Source organism: Macaca fascicularis, chromosome 14 (assembly GCF_037993035.2).
Source record: "Macaca fascicularis isolate 582-1 chromosome 14, T2T-MFA8v1.1".
Classification (NCBI taxonomy): Eukaryota; Metazoa; Chordata; class Mammalia; order Primates; family Cercopithecidae; genus Macaca; species Macaca fascicularis.
The window spans coordinates 48,616,713-48,632,096 of NC_088388.1; the positions used below are offsets into that span (position 1 = coordinate 48,616,713).

Sequence of the window (15,384 nt, forward strand, 5' to 3'; positions counted from 1 at the left end):
CAGTTTTCAGGATCTAGAACTTATGCCATTTAAGGAACTGTTGGAGGTATTTTGTCTGAAGAAGAGAGTATTAATTGGAGTTAAATCACTGAATCTGAGTTTCTTTATCTATGAAATAAAGTTGGCTAGACTAGATCCCTTTCAGAAATAATAGTTGAAATTTGGGAAGTTGCTATGTGGAAGAGGAAGTGGACTTTTTTTTTTTTTTTTAAAGGTTTTGTATTTTGGACATACATTTTCAAACCAATTCAGAAAGTAGAATACCTGAAAGTAATGGTGCTCTTATAAAACAGGATGAAATATTGATATACTAATTTTTTCAGTATGTTAAATATATTAAGTATACTACTTTGTGTTACACTAGATGACAATCTGTGCTGGATTTTAATAGAAACAACTGGTAGAAGGGTAGGTGTGGTGGCTCATGTCTGTAAACCCAGTGCTTTGGGAGGCCAGGTGGGAGGATTGCTTGAGGCCAAGAATTTGAGACCAACTTGAGGAATGTAGGGAGACCCGTGTCTATGGGAAAAAAAAAAAAAAATAGCTGTGTGTGGTGACGCACGCTGGGACTATAGCTGTTCTGTAGTCCCAGCTACTCAAGAGGCTGCGGTAGGAGGAGCTCAAGCCCAGGAGTTTGAGGCTGCAGTGAGCTATGATAATAAAGCCCTTGTACTCAGCCAAGGCTATAGAATGAGACCCTGTCTCTAAAATACAAAGAGAAATAACTGGTAGTAAGGGCTGAAAGTTAAAATACGTTACATAGAAAAACTTAAAATTAAACAAGTCCTATTTGTTTGTTTGTTTTGTTTGTTTGTTTGAAATAGGATCTCGCTCTGTCACCCAGGCTCTGGAGTGCAGTGCCACTATCTCGGCACACTGCAACCCCCACCTCCCAGGTTCAAGTGATTCTCCTGGCTCAGCTTCCCAAGTAACTGGGACTACAGGTGCATGCCACCACGCCCGGCTAATTTTTGCATTTTTAGTAGAGTTGGGGGGTCACACGATGTTGACTAGGCTGGTCTCGAACTCCTGACCTCAAGCGATCTACCCACCTCAGTCCCCCAAAGTGCTGGGATTATAGGCGTGGCCACCGTGCCTGGCCAAACAAGTCCTATTTGTTTATATATTTTTTTCTGTGAATTGAGAATTCAGTTTAGTAGCTTAATTTTAAAATCCATTGTCCTAAAAAGTAGAACAAGAACCAATGGGGAAGAAAATTCAGGGAGACAGGTTTCATGGTTAAATATCTACAAAGGAACTTAGAAAGAGACATTTCATGATGGTTGCTCTCAGGTTGTGTTAAGAGAAAAACTTTAGACATATTTAACATAGTTTAATTCAGCAAAGAAGAGGTCACAATCGGGCAGCCCCTGAACTAGAATGGGTTCAAGGAGACTCCAGTGCAGCCATGTGGTGGAAGATTTGTGGTCAGAAAAGGAAAGTGATATACAGAAAATGGAAATGAGGTACAGAAACAGCTGAATTGGTTATGGCCTGACGTTTGCCTTATTTGAACATGTTTTGAACCGTTGGCCACCCTTGATTGGCTGAAACTTGGTGATTGGCACAAGAGTAGGTTACAGTTTGTTTACATGTCCAGCTAGGTTACAGTTCACTATGCATGGAGAAATTGTTAGGCTGAACTTAAAATGTGTTAGGAGGCAGGTTTAGGCTAAATTTAACAGTTGTAAACACAATTATTTGATGACTTAGAGGCTTGGCATGCACCTGTTATAAATGCTACAGATAGGATTTTTTTTTTTTTTTTAAAAGACGGAGTCTCGCTCTGTCACCCAGGCTGGAGTGCAGTGACGCAATCTTGGCTCAGTGCAACCTCCACGTCTCGGGTTCAAGCAGTTCTCCTCTCTCAACCTCCCTGCCAAGTAGCTGGGATTACAGGTGCCTGCCACCACGCCCGGCAAATTTTTGTATTTTTAGTAGAGATGGGGTTTCACCTTTATTGGTCAGGCTGGTCTTGAACTCGTGACCTCAGGTGATCCACCCACCTCAGCCTCCCAAAGTGCTGGGATGACAGGTGTGAACCACTGCACCCGGCCCAGAATGGATTTTTGTATAAAAAAGTTCTAAGCCTTCTTGTTAGTGCTAAGATTTCATTTTGTTTGTGTACAGGAAGATAAAGTTTGGTTTGATGTAGACCAAAATAGGGAGATAAACTGAACACTGGTAATAGGCTGACTTTGGAAATCCATGGCACAATTCATTGACACGGAGCTTTTAATTTTTCACACACCATTCATCTCTACAAACTTTTTCCTCATATTTTTTATTGGAAAATAATTTGCAATGCCTATTCTTTATAATTACTTCACATGCTTAAGTGTTCATTTCCTGTCAGAATTTTATGCTTTGTAGTGAAAACTCAACACAGAGGGTATTTTTCTTCTCACTCAGCAAGCTTACTTCCTGTTTCCATCTAGTGTCCTTTGTTTTATTAATAATACTCTAAATACTTTAGTTCCAATTTTTTTGTGACCAAAACCAGTAAAAGACATAATACTTAAAACTGTGTCTTCTGGCAATTTAAGTTTAAATCAGGCTTTTAGTTAATAGCTATGAATTTAAATACCTTGAGCAGATTTCAAAGAATTTTAGTAATGGATTGAATTATTTTCATAGAATTGGCTTTGCAAAGTTCTGTGGTTGTAAACTCTTTCTAAAAGTTAATTGTATTAACATTATAAACATTTACCCGTTGGCAAAGCATCTATGATTAATTTTAAAGAAGAGGGAAGGTTAAACGACATGTGATTTTCATGGTCTGGCTGAGTGTATTTGAACAATACAGATAAGTTTCTTTGAGGGGAGAAAAAGTCCAAATAAGGATGTAACCAACTTTCTTCTGAAAAGTAACATGTATTTAATGTTTAAAGTGTATTTATTGAAAACTTGGTGGTGTATTCCGTATAATTTCTGGGTAATAATGACATGAACCTTGAACTTGTATAGGTATAAATCTTCCCCATATTCTTGTAACTACTTTACAGAGTATTTATTGATAAATTTTTGTGAATTGTTTTAAACCTCCACCACTTTCCTTAAACCTCCAGACTTACTCTGCCAATTCTCTACCTTTTTTTTCTTTTAAATCGAGGTCAAGGCCATCCATGTGTGAACTGCTCACTTCACATTTCTCTCATCTTTTTGGTTTGAAAAGAAGAGATGTTCCTTCCCTTTTCCAAAACTTAACTCTTTTTCTTGTTCCTGTTTGTTCCTATCTTCCCCAAAGTTATTACTGTTTGTTTGTTTGTTTTTGTTGTTTTGTTTTGTTAAGGCAGAGTCTTGCTCTGTCATCCAGGCTAGAGTGCAGTGACACAACCTGGTCTCACTGCAACCTCTGTCTCCTGGGCTCAAGCCATCCTCCTGCCTCAGCCTCCTGAGTAGCTGGGACTACAGGGGCATGCCATCCTACCTAGCTAAGTTTTGTATATTGTGTAGAGATGGGTTTCACTATGTTGCCTAGGCTGGTCTCCATCTCCTGGACTAGAGCTATCCACCTGCCTCCCAAAGTGCTAGGATTACAGATAGGAGCTACCACACCTGTCCTTAAAGTAATTACTCTTTAAAAAGGAATTTGCACTCACTGCCTTTCCAGTCTCTTGCTCTCCTCCTCTTATTCTCATTATGTTATAGAATTGCCAATCCCTTGACCATATTCACCATTTAGCCCTTTTGCTTATTTAAAAAAAATTTACTACATCCTTTTCTTGAAACTTCTGTTGCCCTGGGTAAATCTACTTCCTATTTTTCTTCCTGTGATTTTTTTTTTTTTTTTTTTTTTTTTTGAGACGGAGTCTCACTCTGTCGCCCAGGCTGGAGTGCAGTGGCCGGATCTCAGCTCACTGCAAGCTCCGCCTCCCGAGTTTACGCCATTCTCCTGCCTCAGCCTCCCGAGTAGCTGGGACTACAGGCGCCCGCCACCTCGCCCGGCTAGTTTTTTGTATTTTTTTAGTAGAGACGGGGTTTCACCATGTTAGCCAGGATGGTCTCGATCTCCTGACCTCGTGATCCGCCCGTCTCGGCCTCCCAAAGTGCTGGGATTACAGGCTTGAGCCACTGCGCCCGGCCCTTCCTGTGATTTTTGACTCCTTTTTCTTTGTCTAGCCTTTAAACATAGGCATTCCTCCAAAGGTTTTGTTCTTGGTTGTCTTTAATAATGCTTTACTTGTTTTCCCTTGGTCAGTGCTTTATTCTTGAGGCTCCAATGTACTTAGATTGAAAGCTACTGATCTAGACCCTTATAGTAATGTGACTCCTTGGCTGTCTATGATGGAGATGCTGTGATGGTTAATTTTATGTTTCAGCTTGACTAGGCCGTGGGGGGTGTCCAGATATCTGATCAGACATTATTCTGGGTATGTCTGTGAGTGTGTTTTTGGGTCAGATTAATGTTTGAATTGGTCAGCTGGATAAAGCAAATTCCCTGCTTAATGTGAGTGAGCCTCATCCGATTAGTTGAAGAATGACCCTCCCAAAAGTAAAGGGGAAAGTCCTCCTGCCTGACTGCCTTCAAGCTGGAACATCGATTTTTTTCCTGCCTTTGGACTAAAATGGAAGCATTGGCCCTTCCTGGGTTTTGCAACTACACCATTGCTCTCCTTTGTCTCCAGCTTGCCAACTGCAGATCTGGAGACTTGTCAGCTCATAATTGCATAAGCCTTTCCATATATATGAAAATAAAGAGATGTCCCAGTTCAGTGCCTCACAGATACGGGCCCTTATGTCTCCCTTAGCTTCCCAGAGAGACTGTTTCCTCTTAATGGAGCTTGACCCAAAGACTGCTGACTGAGAATTTGCTCTCTCAGTGATCCTGATGGATGCTGACAGCAGTTAACAGAGAGAGAGAGACAGAGTTCCCTGTAAAAAATTACAGAAATTGGATGATCCCTAAATCTTTGTCTCTAGCTCTGGAATAGAATATTTCTGGAGTAGAACATTTCTAGACGATGACCTATCATCTACATGGGTTTTCTAAAACAACATATTTACTAGAGAACTTTGTATCTTCCCGTGCAAACTTCTTTCTTTGTTCCATGTATTGGCTAATGCATTGGCAGTGTTTTCTTATTGATTATCATATATCTCTTTCATTTATTAAAAAGTGTGTATGGTTATGCAATGTGAGGACTGCACACATTAATCATTTATAGACTTCACCATTAAAGAACTTGAGCTAGAAAGGGGAGACAAGATGTGAATGTGTGTAAATGCAGTACAAAATAGAAAGTCTTGAGTGCCACAGAAGAAAAGTCTGTGCAAGATCAATGGAGAAAAGAGATGATTTGATGCTTTGGTTTGTTTGTGTGGAGTTTGGAGGTGGGGTGGGAGTATGGGTTAAGGGAATATGTGTAAAATATATGTATTTTTTATTCCAGAGAGAGCAGAGGGAAAAATCCAAAACTGTTAATGTTAATGTTTGAGGTGAAATATTGGCAGCCTAGCTATTTTTTACCCTTTACAGACAAAACATTTGAGTTAACTTTCCGGATTCTATTATTACCTTGATATGTGACTAGATAATTATTATATTTAGTTTTTGTTAATTCAAACTCATAACTTGAATAAAAGGAAGGACCTAATTCATGAGATACACAGCAAAAAATACAACAATTATTATTTTTTTTAAAATCTTAAAATGCCACCTAAGGAGATTCAGAATCTGTTTTTAAAATAAGTAAAACATGAAGAACAGTTCTTCAGGGAAAGATGATTCTTAGGTGCAGCAAAGCTTTAGGTTTTCCCAGCACTGCTCCCGCAAAGGTCACAATGTTGTTTTTCACATTGTGTTTCTAGGGATTTTTAAGGATATTCTTTTGAGAGACAGATTAGCATGGTGATTAAGCATGTGACATTGAAGCCAGACTGCCTGGGTTGAAATTCACACTCTGCCTGTATTATCTGTATGACCTTGTGAGTTAATTAACTTATCTGTGCCTCATTTTTTTCATAAAATGGGAGTAATAATAGTTCCCACCTAATAGAGCTTTTTTTGATAAATAAGTTTATAAATGAATGAGTGCCCCTAGATATATTTATATTATATATAAAGTATATATTATATATACATACGTATTTTATATATATATAGTGTGTGTGTGTGTGTGTATATATATATATTTTTTTTTTGAGATGGAGTCTCGGTTTTGTTGCCCAGGCTGGAGTGCAATGGCGCGATCTCAGCTCACCGTAGCCTCTGCCTCCTGGGTTCAAGCGATTCTCCTGCCTCTGCCTCCCAAGTAGCTGGGATTACAGGCATGTGCCACCAGGCCTGGCTTATTTTGCATTTTTAGTAGAGACAGGCTTTCTCCATGTGCGTCAGGCTGGTCTGGAACTCCTAACCTCAGGTGATCTGTCCGCTTCAGCCTCCCAAAATTCTGGGCTTACAGGCATGAGCCACCGCTCCTGGCCCAAATGTATATATTTAAAAATATAAATTAAATATTTAAAAATATATATTTTTTAACTTTTTAGTTTTAGATTTTTTTGTTTGTTTGGTTTTTTTTTTTTCTTTTTTTTTTTTTTTGAGACAGGGTCTCATTCTGCCACCCAGGCTGGAGTACAGAATGCAGTCATGGCTTACTGCAGCCTCAAACTCCAGGATTCAAGTGATTTTCCCACTTCAGCCTCCCTAGTAGCTGGGACTAAAGGCACATGCCACCACACCCAGCTATTTTTTGAAGAAACTTTTATAGAGACAGGGTCTCACTATGATGCCCAGGCTGGTCAAGGACCTGTGCTCAAGTGATCCTCCTGCCTTGGCTTCCCAAAGTGCTGGGATTATAGGTGTGAACCATTGTGCCCAGCCTAGAAAAGGCTGATTTTATAGAATCAAATACTAATGAAAATGACTGCTACTCTTTTCGGAAGGTTATTGAAGGAACTACATATTGTCTTATATTTTTAAATGTTTTATGATTTCTATGATAGATTCATTGGTTATATGTAAGTGAATTTTAACTTGTTTTGGGGGGAGCAAAAGTTCACATTGAACTAATGACTGAATGCTTCTAAACTGGATACAAAAATACAAAATTCAACAAAATGCTATTTGTGTTCTCAAGGAGCTTTCACATTAGGACAAATATAAAACAGGATTTAATAATACGGTGTTTGGTTCAGACTAAGTACTTAGAAGTATGGGGGGAAGAATTCCTTCATACTGAGTAATCATGAAGGGCATTGCCGATGAAGTTGCATTCAGTTGGACCTTTAAAAATTAATAGATTTTTGACGAATGTGGTGAAGGAAGTTTAAGAGGAAGGTGAAGGGAAAGGTCCAGAGGCAAGATAGCTTGATCTGTGTTTTATAGGAACAGGATATGATTCAAGCTAACTGGAACATAGAAATCTTTAGGGAAGTTCTGGGAAATAAGATTGGATTAGATTGTGGCAGATTTGGAGTGTGAAACCAGAGGATTTGCTAGGAAATATCAAATCCCATTCTTTAGAGTAATATAGTCTCTCATAGTGGTTGCTTCTGTAATACAAACTGATTGATGTGTGATAGGTAGCTATGAGACTGATGTCAGTATAATGGGGAAATAGCATTAGTTCAGACGTAATCTTTCCCAGCATATTAAATTTTTGAAATAATCAGAAACAAACTTCTCACAACCTAAGAGAAAGCTTTAGCACTATGAAGATATACGGAAAACACTGAGAATTCTGCAGAAGTGTCCTCTTATTAGTGAAAATGAGTGGCTTCAGGAACAGTTTCACATTCCACAGTATTAATCTTTCAGCTGTAACAATGTTTGCAGACCAAGAAGCTGCAAAAACATTTCTCTTTGAATTTTTTTTTGAGACAGAGAGTCTCACTTTGTCACCCAGGCTGGAGTGCAGTGGCGCAATCTCGGCTCACTGCAACCTCTGCCTCCCAGGTTCAATCAGTTCTCCCGCTTCAGCCTCCTGAGTAGTTTGAATTACAAGTGCCTGCCACCACGCCTGGCTAATTTTTGTATTTTTAGTAGAGACAAGGTTTCACCATGTTGGCCAGGCTGGTCTTGAACTCCTGACCTCAGGTGATCCACATGCCTCGGCCTCCCACAGTGGTACTGTGCTTTTAACTTCATTGCAATTATTGTTGACTAGAAGCATATGTCCTGAAGAATTCATATCTCAAATGAGGAAACAAGAGCCCCAGAGTTTTAGGCTTCAAAGGATGTAATGCTAGATGCAAATGGGAGCAGACATTTAACTGTGCAATTGTTTTTATAAGAACCTGTTATTGTTTGATATTGTCTGATATAAAAAAAATATTTTTATTTTTAGAGAGATGGAGTTTCACTGTATTGCTTGCACTGGCTTCAAACTTCTGGACGCAACTGACCCTCTTAATTTAGCCTCCTGGGTACCTGGGACTGCAAGTGTGCAATACCACACCTGGCTACATTGATATTCAGTAGTCCACCTTAACTCTCTTTTCCCCAGGAGACTTGTTACTTTTTAGTTGTGCTTTTGTAGAACTCGAAGTATTTATTTTTTTCTCCAAGTGTGTATATCACATTCTAGCAGAAAGGGCTCTGACATGTTTTAAAGGAAGGAAACTCATAAAGGAATTGTTGACCTAAATTTTCAGTTTAATTTTCTCACACAGAATCATCTTGTGTGCTGAGGCAGGCAGATTGCTTGCTTGAGCCCAGGAGATTGAGATCATCCTGGGCAACATGGTAAAACCCCGACTCTACAAAAAATACAAAAATTAGCCAGGTGGGGTGGCCTATGCCTGTAGTCCCAGCTATTTGGGAGGCTGAGGTGGATCACATGACCTCAGGAGGTCAAAGCTGCAGTGAGCCATTGTTGAGCAACTGCACTGTAGCCTAGGCGACAGAATGAGTCCTTGTCTCAAAAAAAAAAAGAAGAATCTTTTTGTGTGCCATAGTCACTGAAAAGTGTTATAGCTCTTGAAATGTATGCACTTTGTTCTCACTGAATTTTGAATTGAGAATGTTCCAATTCTAATTTTAAAGAGAATTTATATTTGAAATTTGCCCCAAATCAAGTGTTTTTATGTAGTGTCAAAACACTCTAAATGGACTCTGCTGTTGGGCTATGCTTGGGTGGTGAATTGATCTCCCTGAAAGCTGTAAACAGTTTTTGACCAGACGTAAACTTAACTTTTGAGGGATTGTGAGGATGTTTGTATAAGTTTATTAACCTAGAAAATGCCCATTCTCTTACATAAAAAACCGTTTTCTTTCTTGGAATTTGGGGCCTAGTTGAATATATAGAATTTCTGACTGATTAGAAGAGTCGTAAATGGGCTTGATCTCTTCATTTTCTTAAAACAGAGAGTCCTTTAATTTCATTTAGTTGTAAAATTTCTAAAGTGTCTATTTTAGGAATATTTGGAATGGAAAGGTCTTTATCTTTCCATTCTTACTCTAGTACATCCTGTTTCTACTACTGATCAAGTAAAACCAATGAACTAAAATCAGGCTTAGTTGACATTACTTTTACAAAGATAGAAATATATAATTTAAAAATTTGTTATTGATATGATTTACTTCCATAGCTTTGTACATATTTTCCTAAAAATGTGTTTGTGCTGTGCTGCTATGTAGCATTTTGTGGATCTTCCACTGTTAAGATAAAAACACTCTTTTAGTTACAGAAAGACCCAAATGGGACCAGTAATTTGCCAACTGGAAGTTCTCTTCTTCAAGAAGTTGAAGTACAGAATGAGGAGATGGCAGCTTTTTGTCGATCCATTACAAAGTAAGGAATTTTTCTTTATAAATGTTCGTTTGAAAAATTGACTTGAAAACCAGTTTAGTGCTAATAATGATAAAATTTTAAAAATTTTAATTATTTTCTTCTTGTGGCTAAAATTTCAAGTCAGTTAATTGGCATGTTACCACAAACTACAGTTGAACTTATGTCTTCACCTGTTAGATTTCTTAATATTTGGAAGAAAAAGTTGAGGTCAGACAGTAGACTTCTGATACTATAATAACCAGTAAAAAATATGACTTACCTGTAAATTTCAGTACACTTAAAAAATACCTACTTTTGTCTTAGACTTAATTTTGCTGTAAACTTTCTAGCATTCAAAATACTGTCTTACACATTTAAGAGATGATATTATAACAGGCAAGTTTAGAAGAGCAAATATATTTCTGAAGTTTAGAGAAACACATTTATAGAATGTTCTCTCAATCTTAAATGTGTCTAATATTCATTGTAGGTGAGGAAACTGAGACTCAGAGAAGTATCCTAACAAAGTTTACTTGGCTAGTCAGTAATATCAATAATAGAACCAAGTCTCTTTTGCTTCTGGTTAAGCATGTTTTCTTCCCATTATATCACTATGTTAGTCATGACTTCTGTTACAAGTGCTAAAACCCATCTTGAACTTAAAAAGGGTCATGTTCACAACCCAAATAGCAGATAGAGGAAGGATGGGGCAGAGTTCATTAATAGCAAGATTCAGGAATTCATTACTATAAATCATCCCTCCTTCCTTCGATTCTCCTTGTCCACTCCCTTTCCTTTCCTTCTCCTTCCTCACTTTTCTTCCTCTGCCTTTCCTCCATGCAATTGAATGGTCTCAGTAGCAGAGAAGAAAAAGGAGTCCTCTTAGCGCTAGCCAGATAGGAAAATCCCACAGGAGGAAAGAGTGGAACAACAATCCTTGTGGCCAAGAGGATGAGAGATCTGTTATCTAAAAAAGGGAAGTAGATCACCAATGAGAGATTTTTTTCTGAATCCAGCATTGTCTTCAGTGTGGTCTGCTTTAAGCATAGCAGGATTTGGGGTTCCCAGAACATTTTTGAATATGTACATTATTTTAATGTTAAAGAACTTAATATTTAATGAGATTTTCTGGACAATTGGTGATATTTTATTAAAACTTTGTCTTCCTTTATGTTACCTTTTAACCAGCATTTCTTTTCTTCAGAATACCTTAGGAAAAAAAATATTATCAGTAGAGTCACTTTTTCTTGGCAAAGGTTACTCTCCCCAAACAGGCCTTGTATTTTTCTGTTAGGCCATGTTAAGTAACTACTACATTTAAGCTTTGCAAGTTGAGAAGTTAGGTAGCTGAGACCTACCTTTTTTCTCCCATTTGAATCATAGAGCTATTTATACAAACTCTGCCACTAATTGAAAATGATTGTTTTTGTTTACACACACACACACACACACACATTTATGTGGTACAAAACTGCAAATGGACTAAAGAGAGAATGAGTTCTTTTTGTAATTTTATTTTCATTAGTAGACTATGATTGTAACAAATATTAGAGCAGTAAGAAGTACTGGTGTTTTTGAAGCCATGTTCTAGGAACTTCTCTTGTTCCCCTGTGGTGACCATGGAGATTGAGGTGAGGAGATGTACTTTGAAATTAGTGGCTCTATTTTTTCCCGTATGCTCATTTTGCAGCGGATTTTTAAAACAAATTTTAGGCTTTTAATTAGAGAGCCAGTTCTTTGCTTTTTGAGATCTCCAAAAATTATTCGTTTAAATTCAGCTGTGAAATTAGTGTCAGGCTGTCAGAATGATATTTGTTTATAGTTAAGATAAAATATAAAACAGACTTGGAATTTATTAGCAGTTCTAGGTATTGGTTCTTGTTGTTGTTTCTCATCTGTGAAATTAAAGAGTTGGACTAGTGATTTCAAAGATCTCTTTCAGTTTAAGGTTCTGTAATACATTGATTCAGGACTACTTTTCATTATTATTGAGTTTTTGTCTTATTTCTTTATTTTTTTCATTTTACACCTATCGTAATTGACAAAGCTTGCTATATCTACTAGTTACAGGTGCTGAAAATGGTTTTTTTTTTGTTTTGTTTTTCTTGTTTTGTTTTTGTTTTTTTTTTTTTTTGAGACGGAGTTTTCACTCTTGTTGCCCAGGGTGGAGTGCAGTGGTGCGATCTCGGTTCACTGCCTCCTGGGTTCAAGCTATTCTCCTGCCTCAGCCTCCTGAGTAGCTAGGACTATAGGCATGTGTCACCATGCTCAGCTAATTTTTTTGTATTTTTAATAGAGACAAGATTTTACCATGTTGGCCAGGCTGGTCTTGAACTCCTGACCTCAGGTGATCTGCCCACCTCGGCCTCTCAAAGTGCTGGCATTACAGGCGTGAGCTACCGCACCCAGTCAAGAAAGTTTTCTAATAGTGTTAAATACCAGTAGAAGTTAGTGCCACTTTATTTGTGGTCCTTTAGGATAAGATGAGAAACCACACTCTACACCTGTCTTTCTGAATAGCTTTATGGTCATATAATATTAATATATATACTATTTATATCCTATACTAGTATCTTGACCCCAAAAACTTGCTATGTGTTTTCAAGGACTTCAACTCTGCATTTGGTTAATTTTATTCTAAGTAGTGCTGATATACTTTCCTATAGAATAATGTTAATTCATTTGAAATCTTTCAAAACCCTCATTTTTATCTCTTCTCCTCTTTATATTCTGATTTTGTATGATTTGGTTATCTGTGCAGAATTTTAGTCTGATTGAGCACACAAAAGTAGAAAAATAAACCATAAAGGATTTTTGTTTCTGCATAGAGATACTGAATTTCCTAAACTGTAGATCTACACTAAACAGACAAAGCCTTTTATTTGGGTGATAGGGGAGTAGAAATTTTAGAAAAAATAAAAATTAGAGTTAAATACTCTTTATAGGTAGTTACTTAAGAACATCAAACTGTGATGTGTGGCTTAGAGTATCCATAAAAATACCTTATCTGGTCTATATTTAAAGTGAATAATTTACTCAGACAGCAGTTATTCATTTAGTAGTTTAATTTGATTTTGTATGTTTAAATGTTTAAACATTTAGTTACAAAAAAACCCACAAAAAAAACCTCAATTGTAAGGAATCTTACATCTTACGTGTTTTGTGGTTTTTGGCAATTTTTATAAAGCAAACAAACCATGGATTAGAAGAAATCAATTTTACAGAAAAAGGAAATTAGTGTATTTTCTGGATCTGGTATCTTCCATGGTACCAAGTAAATACAAAAAGGACCCATTATAAAAACATTTCTTAAATTGTGATAAAATATGTGTAACAAAATTTACCATTTTAACTGGTTTTAAGTATACATTTCAGTGACATAGTTACATTCACATTGTTGTGTAAAAGAAAGGACTTATTTTAAGAAAGGGAAATGCAGGTTTCCTCCTCTCAAACAAAGCTAAGTTTTATCACTGGAATTTTTGTCTAATAAATTCTTTTCTTAGCTATCAAGAATTTCTGCTTTTACTTTTGTCATCCTTAACGGTTTCTGAAAATTGAAAGCTTGCTTAGATGTAGAAAAAATTCTCTAACATTTCATACATTAATTTCATGATTTGATGTGAGCATCTGTCTTAGTGTTTGTATTACTATAAAGAAATACCTGAGACTGAGTAATTTATAAAGAAAGGGTGTATTATATTTTTAATATTGGATCCTTTGTGTTGCTTAACAGTTCAGTGCAAAAACTAGATTTATTCCTTCACTAACTCATTTATTTGACAAGAAGGTTAAAGCACTTACCATGTACTAGGCACTGTTCTAAATGCTTTATAAACTAAATTCACGTAATTCTCACAACAACCCTATCAGGTAAGTAGTAGTATTACCCCCAGTTTATAGAAGAAAAAACTGAAGCAACAAGGAGATTTAATAACTTGCGTAAGTTCACACAGCTAATAAGTAGTATAATCAGGATTCAATATAAGGTAATTTGGCTCTAGAGGATATGCACTAATGCTTACATGTGCTACTTCTCCAGAACCTTTTTCTGTCAACTCAAGCTGTTTTATTCTACTTCCGTGACCTGATTATTTTAATCTCTACAGAAGCAAGTATATACTTCTAGCATTCATTCCATTCATAACCCTATGAAAAGCAGGTAGGAGAACTGGTCCCTGTCTTTTAACCTCTAGAAAAAAATCAGTTTAAAAGAGCTCACAAGTGTAAAGAAGTTATCAAATCTGTCTTTGTCTTATGATAACAGCAGTGCTGGCTGGAGACGAGCCATACACCACATTCATATATTTAATTTTAAACTGTGTTGCTCCTATGAATACCTTCACAGGCAGTTCTTTCGATTCCCTAAGTTTTAGAAATCACTTTGAGGGAAGAAAGGCCTTGGAGCACTGTAAAAAACCATTGTCTGTATTTTGTTCGTTATCTAGCAGCCAAAAACAACGTTTGTAGGAAAAAGGTCCTTAGAAGAAAAAAAATTTTCAAGACAACAAACATTTTATCCTTTTGGCCATCACAGTTTTAGGACTACATTGCCTATAGAATCATTTAAAAGGTACCATTTTGTGTACTTGTACTGTGTAGCAAAAGATTTTTAACCAGAGGACCTCATTTAAAATGCCATTTATCCAAGCATGTGCTTGGGTAGTGTTGATAATGTTACCAAAGCTATCCTGGCAGTAGGTCGTCTCTTCCTTTTCCTTGGGTTTCTTTTATTTAAAAGGAAAATGCTGGTATTTGGAGTTTCAACAGGAGTTCATTCATTGCAGTTTCATGAGCTGCTTGAGTTGGACAATGACACAGAACTGAGTGGCTATAAACATGTAAAACCTTGTTCAGAGCCCTCAGATGAAGTTTTTTAAAAAAGAATTTAATTTCTTCTTTCTTGTGAACAGATTGAAGACCAAATTTCCGTATACCAATCACCGCACAAACCCAGGCTATTTGTTAAGTCCAGTCACAGCACAAAGAAATATATGCGGAGAAAATGCTAGTGTGAAGGTCTCCATTGAAATTGAAGGATTTCAGCTACCAGTTACTTTTACATGCGATGGTAGGTTTATGGTTCCTCAAGCCTCTTGTTTTGTTCTGTAAGGGGGAAATGTTTAAAATATCAATATTGGCCGGGCGCGGTGGCTCAAGCCTGTAATCCCAGCACTTTGGGAGGCCGAGACGGGCGGATCACGAGGTCAGGAGATCGAGACCATCCTGGCTAACACGGTGAAACCCCTTCTCTACTAAAAACTACAAAAAACTAGCCGGGCGAGGTGGCGGGCGCCTGTAGTCCCAGCTACTCGGGAGGCTGAGGCAGGAGAATGGTGTGAACCCGGGAGGCGGAGCTTGCAGTGAGCTGAGATCTGGCCACTGCACTCCAGCCTGGGCGACAGAGGAGACTCCGTCTCAAATAAATAAATAAATAAATAAAATATCAATATTATCATTCTTTTAATAAACCAATTTTGTTATCATGTGTCTTTTTGTCATTCATATGGATACTTTTCTGGTTAGAACTAGTGGGGAATCAGGTTACCTTTATAAATAGATAATTATCTGAAAAGTGCTGAGTAACTTTTTGTTAATCAGTGGCTCTTGGCCAAGGCCCAAAAGCATTGGATAGAAAAGCTAATTATAATCTAATTCTTTATTTTTATCC

At 37.3% G+C, this 15,384-nt stretch overlaps 1 non-coding gene across 7 annotated transcripts in view; it reads left to right on the forward strand.

The window, feature by feature from the left end:
* The window catches only part of LOC101865224 (phosphatidylinositol 4-phosphate 3-kinase C2 domain-containing subunit alpha), a 118,769-nt gene that overhangs the window by 41,965 nt on the left and 61,420 nt on the right, over positions 1 to 15,384 (forward strand). For all 7 annotated transcript variants that reach the window (XR_010580872.2, XR_010580870.2, XR_006692257.3 and 4 more), the window contains 2 exons: positions 9,625 to 9,734; positions 14,627 to 14,784. This is a non-coding gene — a transcript (phosphatidylinositol 4-phosphate 3-kinase C2 domain-containing subunit alpha). The remainder of the gene's footprint in view (positions 1 to 9,624; positions 9,735 to 14,626; positions 14,785 to 15,384) is intronic.